The sequence below is a fragment of the Pinus tabuliformis genome, chromosome 5_1 (assembly GCF_031772625.1).
Source record: "Pinus tabuliformis cultivar Carrire ecotype Pingquan chromosome 5_1, CPIR1, whole genome shotgun sequence".
Taxonomy (NCBI): Eukaryota; Viridiplantae; Streptophyta; class Pinopsida; order Pinales; family Pinaceae; genus Pinus; species Pinus tabuliformis.
Window position 1 is genome coordinate 586,646,208 of NC_142305.1, and position 11,538 is coordinate 586,657,745.

Here is an 11,538-nt window from a genome sequence, read left to right on the forward strand (position 1 = left end):
AATGCAACCCACAGCCAAAGGAATATGAGAACCAACTAGAAAACTAAAGTAAAACCTACAACACCACGACTATCTAGGAAATGGTAAGGCTAGGAAAAATCGTTGTCAATCCAGGTAATCCTCCATGTCAATGAAAGATTATAACCAATAGACCACATGCATATTCCATGCATGCCAAAACTAGCAAGGAAATCATACATGCAACTCAGTACCTGCAAGCAAAACCTATTATAACTACTGATCCTGATGTCCTCTTGCGCTTTCCTGCTCTTCCTTTTCCTTCTTTCTCTAAATCCCAAATATGCCATGCTCCTCCAAGAGTGCTCCAATAAAACTCTAAGTGTCCAAGAGTATGAGAGAGAGAGAGAGAATAGAATAGAGAGCTCCAAAAACTGAATTGACAAAAGGTTACCAACTAAGCCTCAGAAGCCCTTTTATCAATGAGGCCTCTAATTTCTTCAATTTCCTTCTCATGAAAATATGTGCCCTTTCACCTTCCTTTTCTCCTAATTTCCTTTATTTTCATAAATAAAATGCCAATTAATGCCTCTTTTCCTTTCCAAAGTCTTTGTCATTTCCTTTGCTAGTTTCCTTGGCCATAATAAACCAAATAAACACCCACTATGATGTTTTTCTCACCATTCAACTTGGAATACATATCCCGTGACCTTGGTCTTATATATTTCTTTTACATGGATTTTTAACCAAGGTTGTTACAAAACTGTCCCCCTTGGGGGAACACCATCCTCGGTGTTCAATGACACTTATAAACTATAAAACCACTGAAAACAAAACATATTACTTATGGAGCTTTATAACATAGCTTGTTGTAGTATTTACAATGACCATTGTTGAATATGTGTCAATCATACTATTTATTGGAGCTTTATAACATAACTCATTACGATATTTACAAGAATCACATATAATTATGTACATTTTCTCAACCAAAAAATAAAAAGATACGATGCCCACATCCGCAACAAGGGAATCCAAAGGCTTACACCTCCATCCTCAAAAGTAGTATGAGGATTCACCTCCTTCCCAGGAAGTCAAGAATCCACTGCCAATGTCAAAGTTTCATCCAATGTCCAACACTACAATCCTGCACCACTTGTCCTCTTAGTGAATAGTCACCAACTCATTGTTACAGGGCACACTCCCAAGGTGCATTTGATTCCATCTGGCAATGCTATTGACCAAAAAAAATCTATCCCCATCCTTCCCTTATCTGCAACACAGTCCCTTGGGCACTTTGGTCAACCCCTTCCATGTAGTAACACACCTTTCAAGTTCCGCGGGCATCCCCTTCTCTGCTACACAGTCCCTTGGGAGACCCCTCCCTTGGCAAGATTTACTCGCATTAGAAGGTCTAAAAACCAAGGCATATCCCTGCCTCAAAAACATCATACATATCATAGCATGCTCATGAAAATAAATGGACACTATTGGGTACTAGTGTCCCACAATGACCCTGCTTCTGAAGTGTGTTTCCAGCACACTACTGCATGTTCCAATTCCTTTCACTGATGCTACTAATTCTTGTAGTCAATTTCAACCACCCAGTCCAAGCATTTCCATTCTTACCTGTATGAAGCACATAGTTCCCATTAGATTCAAAATAAATAGAAATAAATTCAAATCATACCTCATTGGTGGCTCGTCAATAAGGTACACTTGCACTTATGGCCACTTCCTGTCACAACAAGCTAAACCAGCTCTTGACCAAATCATCATGTATAAACATATCACATCTAGTTAACTCGAAACGAAACCATTATAGATCAAAATCATGAATCACATGCAATCATCATAAACTAGAATCATAGATCACATGTAACCATCATAAATTAGAATCATAGATCACATGCATAATAAAACTGAAATAAAATACACATACTTATCCTTTAATCGATCCTCTGCTTCTACCTTTATCCTTTGTTCTTTTCGTACACACACCAGATCGATTGCCATACCTAGTGCCTTTTCCTTTTCTTCAATCGTGTACACATACACCATGCACATCAAAACACATGCATCCACACAAAATGTATGACATGACACATTACATACTGCTGCACCTGATATACATCATGACACATACACCTACACCTGGTGTACAACACAACACAATACATACTCCTACATATGGTGTACGAAACACATATACATACACGAAGTACAACACATCGAATACACATATCACGATACCATGACTACACAATGCACATACACAGTACCACACGTACACAAAACAACATGTACAACATGCACACAGTACCACATGTGCAGAACACAACATGTACGACATGTACACAATACCACATGTACAACATGTACAAAGTTCCACCTATACATAGCACCACCTGCACAACATGTACACAACACCATGTGTACACAACACCACCTGCACAACATGTACACAACACCACATGTACACATCACCACATGCGCGACATGTACACAACACCACATGCACGACATGTACACAACACCAATTGCACACAACACCCCATGTACAACATGTACACGACACCACATGCACACAACGCCACATGTACAATCATACACACAACACCACATGTAAATAGAACCATATGTACAACATTCACACCATGTCATATGTACACAACAATGCATATGCAACAAGCACAATGTAGCATGTGTACATAGAACTGCATAAAAAACATGTACACAACATCATACATACACAACACCACATATACAAGATGTACATATCACCATATGTGTGCAAGACCGCATGTACACAACATCACAGGTACAACATGTATAACACATATACAACAGTAGTACTGCACATCCATAAACCACACACTAACTCTACCAAGCAACCTTGTTGCTAGTGGCTTTCCATTATTCATGCATGTATCAGCATGTTGTCAATCACACTGCTTCCATTTCGTTGATGTATCCCTCAACATTACCTATCCATAACATAAACATAGGCATAGTACAAGCATATAATATCAATTCATACCCACATGATACTGACCTTATAGATCTGTCAGGGTTATTCTTCCCACTTGATTCCTCATAAACCAGGAACTCTTCATGCCATTCAACTGCATAAGCAATCATTCCTCCACAATAATGATTCCTGATGACCTTGTCAGACAATGACATACATACATACATATATACATATAAACATCTGCATAAAACAATCATGATCCCTAACGAACTTGTTAGACAATAACATACATACATACATACAGATATATATATAAACACTAGCATAAAAAAAGCATGATCCTTGGCGACCCTACCAGACAACTGAATACATCCATACATGTATACATATATAGGAGAACTCCCTTCATATGTACATAACATACATAAGACTGAGAACAACAATTCCCAACATAGCCAAGGCATTAGACACCTCAAATCGATTTACTTTACCTTTCTCACCTTTCTCATGATTGTCCAGCCACCATTCACTTACCTCAATGGACCCAACCAATCCAAATTGCTATCATATTCTTACCTTGAGCTGCCTTTAAATATGAATCTAGCTTTATCCGGGTCTTACATTACTTGATGGGTTTCATTTAGCTCCTCATGAGCCCCATTAACTTTCTTCTTTCCCAACCAATTCCCAAGACCCTCAAAACATAAAGGCAAGAACAAGAAACAAACAAGAAGAAAACCATGAAACACCAATAGCAACATGACACCACAAGCAAAGTGGAAAGGCCTTGCACTAGACATAAACAAATCCGCAAATCAAGCATAAAAAATCATAAAAGACCAAAATCACGCGACTCCCAACAAACACCAAGACTTAATCCCCATGGGTTCCCAACGCTTCCAAGGGAAATCTCAACCCGAGCCTTCCTCATGTTATCATGGCAGTCTCTTTTTCCATGCAATTCCCTGCATCATACTTCCATATACATAACTGTCATTGCATAAGAAAATATACCATATACTAGTTATCTTACCTTGCTATGCCAAGCGCGTTTCCTTGCAGCTGAACACGTCTGTGCCATCTCTCAAGGGACTCCAATTCCCTTGACAGGTTTAGCTATAACTAGAAACTAGCTAATACACCTATCAAATACATGTTCATGACTATAGCACATATCCACATAATATCAGATGTAATCAAGGTTAAGAAGACTTCTTGTATTCAAAGCATTCATTCGTTTGGAATTGCAGTTTCCAAACATAGCCAAAGGAATTATCACCCGATTCCTTTCTTTTACCTTTTACCTTTTACCTTGTTGCAATTGAGTCTTATTACGCATTGTCACATCACCTAGTTGTTAGCTATATAAATAGATCAACTGTTACCTTGTCATGCTAATACCAAACATTTTTCCCTGCAACTGCTCACACATGTCAATCACATGTTCCAAAGATCAAGACAAAATATCTATAAATTTGAAATCAACCTTCACCAAGTCTAACAACAACGTCATAAACAATAATCAACTCACATTCATCAGTCATAATAGATAATGCTATAACTATCACCTACGTATACTCAAGTACATATCAACTATCTCGGCCCATAATTTTTTAGTGCAATTATCTGAAAACAAGATCATTCCTTCTTGCAATCTTATAGACACATACTCTTATCATGCAATTAATCAAACATTCAAACAAAATATAAATGTACCATGTTAGATAAATCAACTAGATGACATAATAGACACTAAACACTCAAACACCAAATAGACGGCATAATCAAACAATCAAGCACCAAGTATATGACATAAGCAAACTCGTACCTTGAGGCATCTCAAGGGGGGCTATCTTGTCTGCACAATCAATCTAGATTAGCACAATACAAATTCAGAACAAATAAACTCAAACATAAATAAGGTCATGATATCCATAACAGTAACTAGATAACATGTTCACCTCATAAGCACGAAACATATAACATCAATATCTTAAATTAGCATGACACATATAACATCAATATCTTAAATTCAATAACCCTAATCATCAAGTTGACTAACATAAAACAAAAACAAGATACTACCATGCATGTCTATCTAACACGTGTGTATATGACCACATTGATTAAGTAGCATTTATCATACATGTAACCACAATAACAATAAAATGACAAGCATATAAGTAAACCTAATGCTTATAACAACCATTAACCACATATCTGCACACCAAACATACAAACATGTATGATGATTTTCTCTTACCCCAAAGTCTAGTGTTGCACCCTCGCTTTGATGATCTGCATCTCTTAGTTCATCTTAGCCAGCACATTAGCATCATAAGAACCAACAACATCATGATGACACAAACTACATACAATGGCCTCACAATAAATGTCTGACCTACTATACACACATTACTATAACTATGAAAATGCATGCATAACAACATATAGACATGGACATGCATAACAAATGCATATACAACTGACATGCACTCATGACAACACATCCCAACAACAACAACATCAACTCCTACATGTCAACACAACTATAACAATGAACACTACAATGCATACATAACAAGCACATATAAAACTTACATTCATGCATGACAAACACATTTTGCCCATCTAGTCCAAGTGTTGAACGATTCTATGATATCACTCTGTGGTATCAAATAACACCCAAAGAGAACAGAAACTAGACATTCCCCAAAGAGAATGAAACCATGCTCTGATACCACTATGTAACCACCCTCCTCCCACATTTACCTAAGCTACCTGGTCCACTAGGGTAAACATGTGACAAGAGGATACTATGATGTGATTCAACTCCCCATGTACAATTAAGGAAGTGGAACCAACAAAACACAACCAATGTGACCTTCTACACATGCTAAAAAACCTTCAGGAGCCAACCAACCCTTCCAAGTGATCAACCCCTAAGACAACTTGACATTTGAATGACCTAGATCCTCAACCACTCCCATGACATGGGCATGCATGTGACTGAGACCCTCTAGTTTCTCCCACAGCAAGCGCATGCCAGCGACTGGGGATTTTTCAGCTAGGTTTGAGATTGTGACCCTAGATTCTAGGCCACTTTTTTAGGGATAGGTCTTAGGCCACTACCCAGAACATTATGAGACTTCCAAAAATGATAAATAACTTAGAGAAGAATCTTCGGCGAAAATCACATAGAGATAATTTTTTGTCGACGCGTTTTGAACCAACCAGTGTGGTTGTCCTGACGATGAACCACACTGGTTGGTTCGAAACGCATCGACAAAAAATTATCTCTATGTGATTTTCGCCGAAGATTCTTCTCTAAATTGATATGGATCACAAAAGCCTAAATTCAATGATAAATAACATCAAAATAGTGACAATGAAGAAAATACTTGAACAAAGACTTGAACTGACCCCTATTGTCCATGATAGGAAAATTTTTAAACATGTCACAAATATGCATTCTACATGCCATAAAACAGATCTGAGCATAGGGGTCTCATACTTATCTGAGATTCATAAGGAAAAAATGATGCCTTATCACAATAGTTGTATTATCATATATTAGGCATATATTCATTGTACATTTATTTACTAACCAAAACGTGATGAGAGCCATACATCATCATTGTCATAAAACATACTCATAACCAACATAAATAACAAGGATACAACAACCATAAAACCACATATGAACAAGTATATTTACATATCAAATAAAAGAGGAAAGAAGCTCTTATTAACATATGCAAAATGCAACCAAGTTTGGGACTTCCACATACCACCCGACCATAGATTGGTTGAACCAAATCTTTCTTTTAGCCAATCACCCCTGTGCCATATTCCAAGCATGAATGTGGGATCTCATGGAACAAATCCAACAAAACCAAACCAAGGCTTCCAGAGGCCAAACCATCTCAAACCTCAACCAATGATTCCACCTCACGATCAAACATCAGTAACCATCACCATATTGGTCTCTACCTAAGTCGTCCAAGGCTCCAGTGTAGGATTTCCTGCAAATTCTCTACAAATCTACCTCCGAGATCAATGTATAAAAGCCGACTATAGATTAACTTGATAATGCAATATACCAAAGCAAAATACTATAATCTACTTCTACTATCAAACTTGTGGAAGCTTAAAGATCGAGCTGAATCAGAGCTGAACACATATAACCATAACAAGAAGAATCGCTACACATGAAACACAAAAAATACTCAGGGGGAAGCCTCAGCTAAAATCCCCACTATCTATATTATCATACAAGGTGGGAATACATCAGAATTACACAAAGCCTTAGCTCTCACAGCTAGCCATCTCTCAGTACAATCCTCCCGGATTCTCACAGGCAAACAAGGCTTCTCACAAACCTTCTCCTCTGCCCTCCAAGTCTCCTATTTCCTTGCGTTGTTTCTCCTCGGTGATCCTATTGTTACCAAGTGTAACACTGATCTCACACCTTGTAAAACTGCACAATCCTCAAGGAACCTTACCTTAACTGCATGGATGAGTTTCCTTTATAGGAAAACACATGCAACTGATAGTAACTTGTCCTTGACATTTAGCTCAATTGGGTCTTTCTCTGAATAGACATGGATGAGTTTCTGATGAGAGAATCTTCAGTTATCTGGAGTACACTAGTTGAGTGCATGCATGCATCAACTGACTAATAACTCACAATTAGTTCCTCAAACAATTTGGAACTAATTTAACTGGACTTAACTCAGTAAAATGAGCTAACCAATTACAACTCAAGTATAACTCAATCTTATCTCCTTAATTTAAGGGATATCTCTTGCATGACTTCAAAAAAACTTCTAACTTGTATTTCTCCAACTAAATAATCCATAATGAATTAATTAATTATTTTCAAGTAGCTGGTAAGACTAAATTCAAATTTAATTCACAATTTTAATTCAAGGACAAATTAAAAATGGAATATTTTGGATTCTATTTTTATCATTTCTTGTTGCTATCTTCAACATCCAGAGCATTTGTTCCAACCAGGGCTTCCAGGAATAGTAACTACACCCACAATTGTTGTCGAGATTGCAGGACTAGTAACTCAACCCACTAAGGGCTTCTAGAGCATTTTTCCAACCAAGGCTTCTAGGACTAGTAACACAATCCAAGATGTTACAAGGCTTCCAGAGTGTTTGTCCAACTAAGGCTTCCAAGAACTAATAACTCAACCCACAACCAAATGAATTTGAGAACCAACCAAAAAAATAAAGTAAAACCCACAACACCATGGTTATCTAGAAAATGGAAAGGCTAGGAAAAACCATTGTCAATCTAGGAAATCCTCCATGCCAATGATAAATCATAACCAATAGACCACATGCATATTCCAGGCATGCCAAAACTAGCAAGGAAATCATACATGCAACTTGGTACATGCAAGAAAAACTCGTTGTAGCTACTGATCCCGATGTCCTCTTGTGCTTTCTTGCTCTTCCTTTTCCTTCTTTCCCCAAATCCCAAGTATGCTACACTCCTCCAAGAGTGCTCCAAGAAAACTCTAAGTGTCCATGAGTATGAGAGAGAGAGAGTAGAATAAAGAGCTCCAAAAACTGAACTGACAAAAGGTTATCGACTGATCCTCATAACCCTTTTTATCAGTGAGGCCTCTAATTTCTTCAATTTCCATTATTTTTCCTTCAATTTCATTCTCATGCAAATATGTGACCTTTCACCTTCCTTTTCTCCTAATTTCCTTTATTTTCGTAAATAAAATGCCAAATAAGGTCTCTTTAACTTTTCAAATCCTTTGCCATTGCATTTGCCATCTTCTTTAGCCATAATAAACTAAATGAACACCCACTAGGATGTTTCGCCTACCATTCAGCTCGGAATATGTGTCCGTGACCTTGGTCATATATATATATATATATATATATATATATATATATCTATATATATATATATATATATATATATATATATATATATATATATATATATATATAGATATATATATATATATTTTACATGGCTTTTTAACTAGGGTTGTTACAGTTTTAGTGTGGAATGAAGAAATAGGAACATGCAAAGGGCACAGAGGGATCACAATTCTGATAAGAGAATCATGGGGCGGAATAGTAAAATTGGGAAAAATATATCAAAATAAGCAATTTATATGGTTGAGTATAACTAACAACAAAGTAACATTCAAGTTGGCTGCATGTTACTTTGCCTCAAAAAAATCAAAATTTTACAAGAAGACAAATTTAGATAACAAATACCCTTTGGTGCTTTGAAAAGAGATATATCTTCCTTTAGGATGTTAGGAGATATAGTGTTAATTAGGGACTTTAATTATAGGACAACAAACAATCATTCTATTCAATTGGGAAGTGAGGAGAATATGGACAACAACCTTGTTTGGTTAGAGGGGATTGAGGATCACGCGTGGACAAGGACCTCTCAGGATGGGAATGGGAGTGTGTCCCACTTTGGAAAAATGTTGTTAGGCTCATGTAGCCTCTATGACATGGTTATTTTCAATGGCATGAAATCTTGGCCAAGATCTAGTGGCATCACATGTAAAACTTACAATGGTCAAAGTGTGGTGGACTATGCGATATGCTCCCAGAGTTTGATTTGCATTTGGTCGTATTTCAGGATTGGGGATTGCCCTATTGAGATGAATTCATACCATATCCCTCTCTTTATTATGTTGGGCATGCAAACAAGTGAGATATAGGAAGGGCAGAGCCAACAATCTTAAAAGAAAGCACATGCAAGTGGAAGAATCCTCATGAACCAAAAAAATCAAGAGCCCTTTGTTGCATCTCTTGAACAACACTTTCAGGTGACAAAAAACAACATAGATGTCAAAGAGGATAGTGCAAGAACAAAGTTCTTTTGCAATAGTATGTTGATCCCTCTAATCCATAAAGCCTTAGAGGTGTGAAAAAGATCTTGACCTAACAAAAAGGTCTCAAACACTTTTCCAACTAATCCTTGGTATGATGAAGAATGCAAGGCTACTAAAAGGTCACTTAAGAAGGAGACAAATAGTGAAACCCTGAAGAAGTATAAAAATATGATTAAAACTAAAAAAGCAAGTTACGTGGCTGTGAGAAGGAATGAATTAATTGCTTTGGGAAAGAACAACCCCAAATGTTTTTGGTGGGAGCTACAACAAAAGACAAAGAAAATAGACAATAATATATCAGTTGTGCAGTGGTTAGATTATGTGAAGCTCCTCTATGAGAGAGATCAAGAGAAAATTAATCTCCCCATAATCAACTCTACAACCGAGTTATTCTTAGTGGAGGAGGTCAAGCGGGGCATAAAAATTTTAGCAATTGGTAAGGCTCAAGACATTCATGGTTTGTAGGCATAATTTTTAAAGTGGGGTATTGAGAACTTGGCTCCAATCATTAAAAGGATATTCAACAGGGTCACGAAAGGAAATTTTCCAGTGGAATAGAATACGAGTGTGGTCATCCCTCTATACAAATGTGGAGACATCAATAATCCCGCTAATTACCACACTATTATGGTCAATCCTCTTCTTGGAAAATTGTTTGGGAGCATGTTTGAGCGTACAATCAACAACTATGTAGAAAAAGAGGATAAAAGAGCTAAAGAGAAAGATGGTTTTAGGCCAAGGCACTCTACCATTGATCATTGCATCACTCTTAGGCACTTCATCGAAAAATTTGGGATGTTTAGAGCAAGGAGGCATTTTGTTTCTTCATTGACTTCAAGAAAGATTTTGATACTGTCCCTAGAGATAAGCTCTGGAGAAGAATGGAAGAGATCATAATTCCAAGGGAGTATACGACAACTGTGCATAAACTTTACGAGAAAGTTAGCACAAAAATCAGAAGTAAGGAAGGTTTTATGAATGCTTTGGTAGTGACATAGGGGTTAAGCAGGGGTGTCCTCTTTCCCCCATGCTTTTTGGTTTATATATTGATAATATGGAAGAATGGGTGAACAACACTAGTGGAGAGGGTGTTCAATTAGCAGGATATGTGCTGAAGTTGCTTCTATATGCAGACGATCTTATTCTAATTGCAAAATCTTTTGATGGTTTGAGAGATCATTTGAAGGCATTAAAGCTCTTCTGTTAAGAGGTGGGGATGCAAATAAACACTAGAAAAGCTAAAGTCATGATCTTCTCTTTGAAGCAAAAAAACAACAAGTTATCTTTATTTTTGAGGGAGAAGCCTTTGAGTTAGTGGAAGAGTACAAGTACCTAGGAACTGCTTTTCACAACAGTCTTAGTTGGGAGGCATGCATAATTGAAAGGATTCAAGGGGGGTGGAGAGCTTCATACCTTCTTCAGAATAGATGCAGGAAAGCAGAATTATGGGATTGGAAAACCAAAAAAACTCTTTTTGGATTGTTAGTTACTTTGGTTGTCTTCTATGGGTGTGAAGTTTGGGGAGCAACAAGTCAGAAAACAAATGGAGACAGATAGAAAGAATTAGAAAACACTTAATCACTAGTAACCTTAAATTCAAATCATTTGTCCCATATGAGATCTTAATAGTGGAGGTTGGTTTGTTTTCGATGGAAGCTTTAGCAATCATTCATTTGTTAACGTATTTAAAAAAGTTGGATGTCATGGATGAGCA